The sequence below is a fragment of the Pyxicephalus adspersus genome, chromosome 5 (genome assembly GCF_032062135.1).
Source record: "Pyxicephalus adspersus chromosome 5, UCB_Pads_2.0, whole genome shotgun sequence".
Lineage (NCBI taxonomy): Eukaryota > Metazoa > Chordata > Amphibia > Anura > Pyxicephalidae > Pyxicephalus > Pyxicephalus adspersus.
In genome coordinates, this window is record NC_092862.1 from 46244264 (window position 1) to 46256687 (window position 12424).

Consider the following 12424-nt stretch of genomic DNA (forward strand, 5'->3'; position numbering starts at 1 on the left):
AAGTAAAAAAATATGCATTCGGACCATAAGACGCACCCTGATTTTCCCCCCACTTTAGGGGGAAAAAAAGTGCGTCTTATGGTCCGAAAAATACGGTACATTATTTTTATGAATGCAATTAGGACTGATGATTATCTCAACATATGATCTACTTTTACCTTTATGTGCATTCACAGTAAATGCTTCAACATTTTCAAATAGAGTACAGCCTTGTTGGTAGAACTTGAAGGGGTTGATAAAAAGGATGAAGAAGTGAAGATGAGCTCTTCTGCACAACACTGTACAGTACTATCACTGCAGGAAGGCAACATTCGGCACGTCTGGTGTACTATACTGACGAGAAACAACTTCCTGCTATTTACGTACAGTACGAGCAGGCTTCCTATTTAGAATGAATGGGGGCAGGAAGGGGTGGTGCACCACCAGCCGACCACACAGTCACCTCCACTGCAAGGCTGTGTAGTGGGCAGCCAGTGAAACGCCCCCCTCCGACCCATCAAGCCTCCATCCTGCACATGAGCAGCCAGTAAAGCCCCGTTCATATCTAGGAGGACTCTGTATGTCAGATGTCCATAACTTGGGGACTACCTGTATTGGGACTGGGAAGCACACAAAATACATTTCTGTGGGTAGAAAGAGGTTAGTAAAGGTACAAAATACAACTTATTTCTGTGCCTCATCCCCATTTAACATCTCTAGGCACTTGCAATTTCCATTGTTCTCTGGATAAAATATATTAAAATTGCCACTTTGCCACTTAATCATGCCTTGCTCAAAACTTCATTCAGTTTTTATTTGGATTGTTTTTCTACTGGGTGTTCATGGGTATCATTGTAAAGGTGATCAGTTTAGTCTGTGACATTGCTTGGCATTCCCAGGGCTTTTTCTGCAGTGCAAGGGGTTCTATTAAAGTGATGGGTAAACATTTCTAAGCGCTGCGTTGTTGTGGTTGGTAATGGTTTTTAGACTGGGAATGTTGTGAATGATTCTTCTTCTAGGGGACATAAGATGTTGTGCAAGTTCTGTGGTATTTACAGTAACGCTGTAGAAAATGTATAGGGGGAACTATTGTACCCCGTGCTCCTATTGTGACCCTGGGATCATTGCCTTTGGAGAGAGCAGATATCTGGACAACCTTCCATTACAGGGGCCTTCCAGACTCCATCCTAATATATAGTATATTATTCCACATATGATATACCATATACTGTGCCTGCATTGTTGCTATGATTTTGAACAAACGGCTTTTATACCAGGAGCCATACTAAAAAATACTTCAAATATTTTCTGCTTTACGCTACTGAGAGCAATTTATACCATTTCTAAACAGGAGCTTGTTTTAGTTATTAGGGTAATTAATTTTGCATGTGACCGTTTATTTTTCTGTTCCCTTATTTATTTTACAAATGTCAAATTCTAAGTATAAATGTACATTACAATTTGGCTACAATAATAGGAGCTTTTAACCCCAGCCATCTATGAATTCAGCACATTAATGCAACTGCGTACTCTGTCTCCATAATACTGAAAACTTCAGAATGGCTTTCTCATTCTGGGGCCCAATGGGTTTTCAAGAATGTGAGTGCCCATAAGCATAACTTTATTGCCATACTGGCCCAATTCTGCTTCTTATCTGCTATCAGAAAAACCTACCTTCCCTTTCACTTCAGATAGAACAGTGATTCCTATTTCTGTTTTCAAGTCTTACCCACAGTAGGTTTTGCAGATAGCCTCCTATATACACGGGCTGAGTAAAAAGTGTGTCCGCAACAAGGATTACCAACCTGTGTGGTTCTAGTAAACATGCACTTTTGATGGTAATTGAAGACAAGTTTGGCAAGCGCTGCCCCCGAAAATACATGCAAGTTTAAATTCTGCAGGGCTCAGGCTATTGTGTGCCATGGGGGCTGCTGGATCAAGTGAGCATGAATGGGTATCTTCTCAAACCTTTGGGACTTTGACTTTGATAAGAATGAGAAAGAACTTTTTCATTCAGCAATTGAGCAATAAACAAGTACATACCGTTAAAGTCCTAAAAAACACTAAAAATACTAAAAAAGCTGGTAGGTTTGCTTAGGAAGTATGAAATGGTTGTACGCACATTGGTGCTAGCAGTAAAACTGAATTGGGGTATAGTAGTTGGTTTGTTGTAGTGACATGAAAACCAGCAGGACGCTCCTGAAAAAGTTTTTCATAGATATTTGTTGCTTGCTTCAGCTTTTGTGAGCCATATGAAGTCAGATAGATGTTTCACTATCACAGTCCATGTTTATAGTCTCCCCTCAGTTAGTTATACTGGGTGTTAAGGCTTTGCAGACCAGTAGTCCCTGTGCTATAGGTAATGGAAATGGTCTGACACCCACCCGTTCCTTTCTCTACATGTGACTGTATGAGGACTGTGATGAGTGGAGCTGTTACTCCGCTCCGGCAGCATAAAGCACTGGAAAGATGTGCAGGAAGCAACCAAGGAAAATTAAGTCCCATATATAACAACTATGGGGGTAGCACTATAAAAAGTTAAACTTGTGAGACTCCATTTATGCTTTCAAGTAAATTATAATCTGAGGTCCACAAATATGCTTTGTCGGTTTTGGTAAAATTCTAAACTTGCATAAAAAAATGATAATTTAAAAAAAAAGTAACATAATGTATCTATAGTGCTGTTTGTCTAAAATGGAAATTGTGATTCATTCTTAGAAACATAATCTCCAGTCATCTCTCACTTTAATTTTCTCTACTAGTTTACCTTGTAAGTGGTGGTGACTGGAGGATTCTTGTGGTGACATTCCCACAATCGCATGGTAGTGGTTTGTAAACCTGATACAGTGATTCAGAATCACAGCTTAGCAACCATTTAGTAACAGCTCATCAGTTCTAAAACTAGCTGTGTGATACAAACTCAAACTGGCTTTTTTTAGTTACTTGATGAAATTTCCAGGAAAGTACATGGGATCCAGTTATAAAGTTTGTGTGCACCTATAGCTTGCCTGTGCTGCAACCATGGACACCATTTTGTCAAAGGCATGGAAATTAATTTTCTGTGTTTTTTTTTTTTTTGCTTCTGTTCAGCATTTTTAATTAATAGACATCCATTTACATATATGGTTGATGCAAATGTAATTTAAATGTACTGTTAACCAATGGAAGGTCTGTTGTTTACATTCATAGACCTAACCTATGGACTTAACTTAAGGAAGTGGATCAGTAAATAGAAAGAATCAATCTGCAGTGTTACTAATATTCTATTTTCCTGAACTCAAAATTTGGGATTGGTAACTACGCATTGCATTTTGCCTTATTGAATAATGGTACCAGTTTGTGTTCAGTTCTTGTTCTTGTCAAGTTTGATTAATCATTGATTTAATCATTGATTTAATCAATTAATCATTAATTATTGGTTTAGTATGGAACAAAGAGTTCTGTTTTTTTTATTAGTGTCTGGGTTCCATTCTTCAGTTTTTTCTAAGTACTGTAGAGTTTGGTTATAATTGGCCAACAATTTAAATGTTGAGAAGATAACAAAAGAATATAAAAAATGGAATAAATAATAACTATTTTGACGACCCAAACGTAAGTACTAGTAATTGACTATATTAGCTATAACATACCAACAGATATACTTGGTGGTGGCTTTACCATCTCTTCTGGATGCTTGTTGAAGTTTTTTCTTGTTGAATCCGTCTGCCTGTATTATAAATTGATCATATTACATTGAATCCCCATAACTCCAACTGTAGAGACTTCCAGGTATAGAGAAGTGCTTTTGGAACTAAGTTTATGGGTATAAGGATTTACAAACTTATATAAATATAAAACTTTTGCAATCTAGTTGTGGTCAAGTTTTCAAATTGGTTTTGGTAATAAACTCTATAGCAGGCTAAAATGGACCACAGCTGTAAGGCCTGCCATTTCTTCAAGAGTTCTTCAGATGCCACTGAAAACATATGAAATATTTTGTACATTGTAACATAAATTGCCTTATGTGTAAAAATGCATTGCAACTAGATTTAGAAGGTCCCTATGTAACTGACTAAATTGTAAATGTTTGATGCGCCAGTAGCATGCAGTGTATTGGGATTGGTTTGCAGAGCATCACTTTACTGACAACAGATCCCACTGACAATTTGTAAAATAGCACAGACTACATGGAATTGCATCTGTGGAAACCCTACTTAGTATCAGTGCTTCCTATCAACTGTTTTCATTAAAGAATATATATTTATAAAAGCAAAGACTTATATCCCTGTTTTTGGAAGGCAATAAACTGGACAAATTCTTACTGTATGGTGGAACAGAAATAAGCGTGATGTAATGCAATCTGCAGCGGTTCCCCTGTGTGTGGATATCATTGATTGAAATATGTAAGCTGTTACAGTGCTGAGAAGGAATGCACATATAACAGGAGTGTCGGGCTGATACTTGGAAAGAGTGACGCAAGGAACAACTGCATAGATTCCTATACATTTTACATGTTCCCACCTTCTCTTCATCATCTTTCTTTTATTAAAATACATTTTAAACAAACATAAAATTATAATTTCCATCATTTTAATGTGAGCTGTTAATTTATTATTTAGGTAACTAATATAGTAATTATGCATACATTAGAATCACTATAATGACATGTACATGAATCACATTTAACCTTTTAAGAACAAGTTGGTTTAAGGGGGCATGGACCCAAGAGAATAATGGAGGCTGCCTTTTAATTCTCCTTTGAGACCACCTGCATGCGTCAATGGATTTCCTCATCTACAACTTTTTTTTTCACAACTGTGGATTTCACTTTTGATGTAACTAAAATTGTTTTGGGATGGGAAAGCTGTGGATCAAGGGATGGGGAAGGTGATCAAGAAAACCTGTAATGGAATTCTTAAAAGTCATTTGCTAGTTGTTAGGAATTGTTTTCAATCCTGGACCAGATGCATTCCAGGTTTGCTGGATCACCTAGCTTCACTGATGAAAGTGTATCCTCTCCAGCCTTTGAGAGCTTTTAATAAATCAGGCCCAATGTATTAAGGTTCATTTACAAATGCAGTAGAGACAGTTTACTTAGACGAAGTCTTCAGAGATTGTTTCCCAGCATTTAAACACTCAGGTTTGAAATTTAAATTTAAGGTTAGGGTAGCTCTAGGAAATAAAATGCTGTTAAATGATGTTTGCAAATAAGGTAAACCTGCATTTACTTTAAATACCTAATCATGTGTGTAAGAACTGAAAAAATGATTATTGTTAGCACACTGTTGGATGAATATAATTAGCAGAGCTTCATCTCAGTGAATATTGACTTTGCTAAGTGAACATTTTTTATTCCTTCATTTACCGTTTTTTTCAGTTCCATATAATTCATTATCAATAAGCCCACACAGTATTTGTAAACCCATGCATTTTTGCTGTGAACCCTCCCTTACTCTGGTAAAGGTAACACTAGTAGTAGTAAGCCTGCTACTGGAAACCCGAAACATGATCACTGGAATCTTTACACGGCTTCTACAATGTCTATGGTGGCAAGAATGTTGGCGTTCAGCACTGGCGTCTGACTTGGTGTCTTGGCTGCTTTATATGGCACAAAAGGAAAAAAGAAAACTAATGCTTGTACCCTTAGCAATGTATGGATGTGATGGCAATTAGACCAAGATGACTTTATTTGCTTATACTAAGCAATGCGCCAACGTGACATAAATGTAAAATATTTGCTTACACTTCCAATTTCACTCCATCAATCAAATCACATATTACAAAACTCTTTTTTTCTAAAGAAGAACTGAAAGATACATCAACTGTTTTTAAGTAGCAAAAGAATGATTAGGTAATGAGAATTTAGGATCACGTATAACAAAGGCATGGCGTTTTATGAAAAGGCCAGGCTCTTATCCAAAACATATTTGAAAGAGAAATTTGAGAATTTTTTGGTAAAATGTTTAGGTTTTATGTCGCGTACAGCTGTATAAATAGAAAAGTCTTTTCGCAAGCCAATGATCAAAGCTATATAAGCAATGAATCCTTTGTCTGATAATCAGTGGTGTGTAAAGCATACATAAACACAATCAAAATAACATAACAAAATATCTGCTTTTCTGAGAGTTATAGAAGGAAAAAGTGTTTCTTTATAACTATGTAAACAAATTACAAAGTACAATGTCTACTGATAATTCATGGATTCATTCTTGGATGTAACATACAGTAACTAGATGCAAAGCATACATTTAACCCATGCCTAGGCATTTTAGGAAGAGCTTTTGTTAGGCTTTATTAAATTGAACAAATAGAGCTATTGGAAAACAAATGATTCTTCATGATACAGCTACAGCAGGAATTTAGACTTGCAGATCTTATATCTGTAGCGGGCTGGGTAAAATAAAGTGATCGTTTAGATTACACACTTGTTGATATAACATGCACTAAGTGTGGATTTCCACTAAAGCTTTCATTCATGCTTGAGTCCTGATGTCCTAAATGAAATGTATTTTCAGATATTTCGCTAGTGTGAGAATTACACTATAACAATCATAATCCTATATACAAAGATGAGATTGGTAAAAAAAAAACAAAAAAACAGTAGCACTATACTTAAATATACTTTAATACCATAAATGCACCCAGAATCTTAAAACACATTGTGCCTGATTTATTAAAGCTCTCCAAGACCAGGGAGAATACACTTTCATCAGTAAAGCTTGGTGATCCAGCAAACCTGGAATGGAATTCTTAAGTCATTTGCTATTAGCAAATGTTTTCAGTACTGGACCTGATTTTTTCCAGGTTTGCTGGATCACCCAGCTTCACTGATGAAAGTGTATCTTTTCCAGTGTTGGAGAGCTTTAATAAATCAGGCCTATTGAGACAGAATCAGAACTATGTTGTCACTGCAACAGAAACCAGTTTACCAAGACAAAATCAGCACTGTAATAAAAACAGAGAAAAATATTTCACAACACAGTGTGACTGATTATATACTTCTCTTCAGAGCTCCAGGCATTTCCTTCCATACTCCGTCATGGGAGGCAGTCAGATGCTGCTGTATACTCTGGAGAACTAAAGCTGCGTACACACCTGCAATTTTTCTCGTTGGAAAGGATCTTTCACGATCCTTTCCAACGAGAAAAGACTGCACGATGCATGAACGATGCTGTACATACAGCACCGTTCATGCTCTATGGAGAGGGGAGGGGGAGAGTGACGGAGCGGCACCCTGCTGCGCGCTCTCCCCTTCCCTTTCATTAGGATCGGTCGTCGTCCATCGTCCATGGATCCGCCAGGACGGTCGTCGGACGATGGACGACGACCGACTGTACACACGGCAGATTTTCGCCCGATAATTGGCCGATACCGATTATCGGGCGAGAAAAATTTGCCGTGTGTAGGCAGCTTAAGTGCTTGGGCCTGGTGGCAAATTGCTAGGCCCACCTAATGTCACCACAATGGGCCTGAGTTAATAACGCTCTCCAAGACTGGAGAAGACTATCAAGGGGGAAACTGGGTGATACAGCAAACCTGGCATGGATCTGGTCAAAGATTGAAAACAAGTGCCAACTATTAGCAAATGATTCTTAAGAAATCCATTCCAGGTTTTCTCTGTCACCCAACTTTACTGATAAAAGTGTATCCTTTCCAGTCTCAGAGAGCTTTAATGAATACAAGGCCCATTGTTTATATATAGTTATTATACATCTAATGTACTATACATCTAAATGTATTTGCAGTAAATGGTGTGAGCTCACCAGCTAACTAAACTCAGTGGAGATATTTAAGCGTACATTTAAATCACTTCGAATTAGCTAGAATGGCAATATTGTCTAGAAGTTCCCTGTGCGTTAAAAGTCATTGTAATATGAACTGTCTACCTCCATGGCGTAGGTTACTTGCAATTACAAAGGCTTGCTTATGAAAACCAAAAAGTGCTTTATGATCCCACAAGTTTATTTCCAAACACACAAGGTCGGCTCTATAAGACCAGGATAATTCACTATAGAATATGTAAAAATAATAATGCAGAAGGATGAAGATGAGAAGTTAGCCCACGCTTCTAGTGTTAGGTTTCTAGCCTGTCAGTAATGTATAGCACCTAAAACTAAATGAATTATAATCCTGCTTTGGCCATACAGTGACATGACCGGGAATCATTGACAGAATTCTGTTTCCAAGTCTCATTTCCTTCTCTAGACATCGGGGTCATCTTACACTGCATGTCCAAATGATCTTAGATAGCCATCGTCAGTGAATAAGCCAAGTAGGACAGGGATTCCTATGCTCATATGAATGTGATCTCTGATTAATTGGATATATTTTTTCCAAACACTACAGACTTAACCTATAAGAAAGAAAATGTGTTCCAGATGTTAAACATTACCTAGAAATCATGGTATGACACCGCTACATTTCCCTCACAGCAAATTTACATTCTCCATGAAGCTGCATCATTTTTTTTGTATAATTCTTTAACAAAAACATATTTCTAGGTGTTTTTTAAACTATCGTTTTGATAATACATAAGAAATAAAATTGAAAACCTATTAATAAAATATTTTTTTTTTAGAAATTTCAAATACTGAAACAGTGGTTAAAGAAAAACCTCTTTTTTTATAGTAAAAATACTTTAAGATTTTCTTTTAGCCAGATATATATTGAGGCTGGTTTTGGTGGCATATAGGGGAATAAAGGGGTGGTGGGGTTGCTCATTTCTATATTGTGCTGGGTATAAGGAGAAGGTCACAATAATGTTCTTAAAGTTTATATTTCAGGGTTACAGTAAAGATAAAGTGTTAAGGAGACATAAGAGTTAATGTGTTATCTTAAGGGTTGAAAGATGTGATAAAGGAGAACTATGGGCTCCAATGAAAATACACGGGCAAAAACAATTGTGTATCTGAATTACCAGTTGTCCTAGCCACTTGCAGCAGAGTCCCACATATTCTTGCTGACCTTGCAAGTGATGTCCACCAAGTTCATCTCTGTGTGATGGTGTGGCAATGCTGCACTGCTCCTAAACCGAAAGCAGAGTTGCCATTCTTATGCAGGCTGTGCTTTGTTGTACTACAGTGGGATGAAAAAAAAATTTCAGGAGTGTGGCTTTTACCATTCATACTACTAATTCACAAACCTGTAACTTGTCAATCAATTTATGGTCTCACCTAATCAAAGTTCTCTGCATTGTGGATTGGCATCACTGCCTCTGTTGCTAACCCCCCACCTCCCTGAGAGCAGCAATGTCTTGGAAGGGAAGCACATGAGACACAATTGAAGGAAGATTTTAGTAAGTGAAGGTAAAGGAAGCTTTTGCTTATCCTTTAGGACCATTTCAGATTTATGGTAAACTGCAGCTTTGTACCACATCCTCAATGGCACTTGCAAGTTCAACTTTATGGGAGCTTTGGGAACCACTTTGTGTGCAGATTTGCATGCCATTGCATTTGTAATGAGCTTGCGGTACAGTTCCTGGAACAGACATGTTATTTCTAGCCATGCAGTTGATTTTCCTCCTCTGCAAGAAGAACTGCAAATGCAAGGGCAACATATGCAAATACATTGGCCATTGGCAAATACATTGGTGCAGTTTTCCTCTCCTTGGGTGCAAAGAAGCACTTTGCCATTTGTATGGTTTTCTAGCACAAGTCTGAAAGTGGCTTGTTGACTCTTTTGAACTAGAGAAGAAGTTGATTTATATCAGCGTACTAGCTTGTGGTAGATGTTATAAATCTGACTGCAGGATTTATATTATATTTGTGTAGAGGTCAAAGTTTTTATTGGTTTTCTATGCGTTTGTTTTACAGAACATGTTCATAACTAAACATATTTCTCCTGTTAATGCTATAAAGACAATTTTCTTTGCATTTCTTAACATCATGTTTGAATTTTCAACATATGGCACACATGAATAGTTTGAGCATAACTTCATAAATGAATGTATTGAAAGTTCCCATGTTTTAACCCCCTTAAAGCCTAAAATAAACTGTAATTCCGTTTTTGTTAACCTTTCACAGTCCTGTGCATGAGAAGATGTCTGGTATTGCTTTGATTTGTCAGAAAAGCTTCTTCTGTACCTCTATTATTCTTTTTTTGGTAAGTTTTATTCCTTACATGGCTGTGCCCTGGCAACTGCGATTCCACTTCTATTGGGAACCTCTGTGCCAATCTGACATTTGAACGGAGCTTAGCCAGGAAATCATGTCACTGTAAGAAAGCAAATCAGAAACATTTACAGTACAGTTTTTTTGGCATGTCTGCCTATAGGTAATTTTTGAAACTTTTTGTAAAAAAAAAAAAAAAAAGATCACTTTAAGATTTAGCACGTAAAAAGATGAAATTGGAAAAGAAGATAAATTTCAGGACTGATGTACAAAAACAAGAGAAAGGAAGCGTGGACATTTTATCCATATCGGCATATTGAGTAATATTTGTGTGAGTTCAGCTAACATTTGTCAACTATTTACTATTCTTACTACTGTTCATTTATAGGAAATATATAATTATGTTATTTCCAATATGGTAAATTTGAATTTTAATGTATAACTTTTTTATTTATGCGGAGAACCCATTGACCTCTCGCACACTTATTTATTATATTGTGTTTGGACTCATGAGACTTTTCATATTTTTGGTTCGCGTGATAAGGTTTCCATGTTTGTATTTCCTGCTTGCTTTGGTTGTCGGCGCACACAGTGATGCATGTTGTTTGTGTTCTAATACAATGGCATAATTCACAACCTATTCCAATCCACAAACCTAAAACACTGGAACCTGAATCCTCAAAGGAAGCATGTTAATGTCAACCGAAACCCATCAGCCACCAAAATGATTAACTTTTTTCATGAGACAGCATAGAAAAGCAATATAGACTTGCTGAGGTTTTGTAAACTGATTTAAACATTTTTGGGATCTTTTTTTTCTTACCCACACAACTGCATTGAATATAAACTGTACTCTTGTATACAATTGTGTACAATTTGCAGATTCTGTGCAGTTTGTTTATTAACCAAACCACAAACTGCAAGACTTGAACTGGCCCCTGGGGGATTGTGAATTGAAAAATAACTAGACATCCACACTATTATTTAAAGTAACATTACACAAGTAACTGATAGCCAAAACTTTTATTTAAAAAAATATAAATTTATTAAAAGCCCTCGATCTATGCTTAAAATGCACCCAGCGAGTCCTGGCCTTCTGTAATCTTTCTGGGGCTTGCTGTTCTCTTCAATGCCCCCATTTTTCTTTCGTGTTCTTCCTCATGTCACCCGATCCTGCCCTGCGCTGGCTTAAAATCGATTGATGTGTCTTCCTCAAAATGTAAAAAAGAAAAGCGCCAGTCTCACATAAGATCAAACATTTTTTTTACATTAGAAACAATAAAACATAAGAAAGTCCCCCTAAGCTTTATCTCAAGCATGCGCAGAAGGAGCAGCCCTAACCCTTATGCCAAATGTGACCTAGGAGTCCCAGGAAGCTGCGAGTTTCCTTTTCAGTCTTTACCACTGTGGCAGCAAAGACGGAAGGGGGAATGACCAACTTCAAAAAATTACGTAGAAATTTCAGAACATGCATATTTATGTTTTAGTAGTCCAAAATCAAAACTAGAAGCAAAATGGACATATTAAAAAAAGAACAGCATCAGAAATGGTCCCTTATTGTTTAATGTGGTAACTACTCATTTGTGTTTTTTTTGCTTTCAGTTAGGACATTTCTTGTACTTTTGCTGCTGTTTCTGATAATTCTGTGGCTAGGAATAAATAACTAATTCTTTCCTGACAATTTTAAACTGATACAGGTTAGGGACCTATTTAGATGCTTGTGTAGTATTAATACACATTTTTACATAGGAATCTCGCTGAGCCTGCAAGGATTGCCAACACCCAATAAAAGAACAAGACCATTTTTTCCTAATGCATTGCATTGCACTAGCGGACATTGCTGTGTCCGACAACACTATAGTATTGTCATGTGCTAAAATATAGGTGCTTTGTCTTAATATGGTGGGGTGCCATTCAAAGTGTTGGAAATTACCACAATGCAAACATCTAAATGAGCTCCTAAAACTTTTCACACAGATACTGCTTGTCTGTGTCGCCACTGGAGTGATTCACCTCTTCTATTTGTTCTGGTGACAATTTCCAATAGGATTAAATGGGTCACCCTATGTTGTGGTAATTGGGATTTTTAGTAAACATATTCTAGTGGCAAACCAATTGTTGTCATTTAAAATACATATACCTGTGAGATTCACTTGCAGTGAATGTTTACTGATTTATAACTGGTGAGGGTTGATCCACAATTTTGCAATGAAGTTGTCTTCAAATAGGATGCAAAAGAAAATTTCTGCATTATAGATTCCTTTTTGGTGAGGGAAATTTCCTCTCACTTCCTGTTATGTCTCTTGGAAGTAAAGGGGAATCCCCCCAACAGGACAGAGATGGACACAATTTACCTG

At 37.0% G+C, this 12424-nt stretch overlaps 1 protein-coding gene across 1 annotated transcript in view; it reads left to right on the plus strand.

The window, feature by feature from the left end:
- Positions 1-12424, plus strand: part of EMILIN2 (elastin microfibril interfacer 2) — a 47287-nt gene that overhangs the window by 12688 nt on the left and 22175 nt on the right. The gene's annotated exons all lie outside the window — the stretch shown is intronic.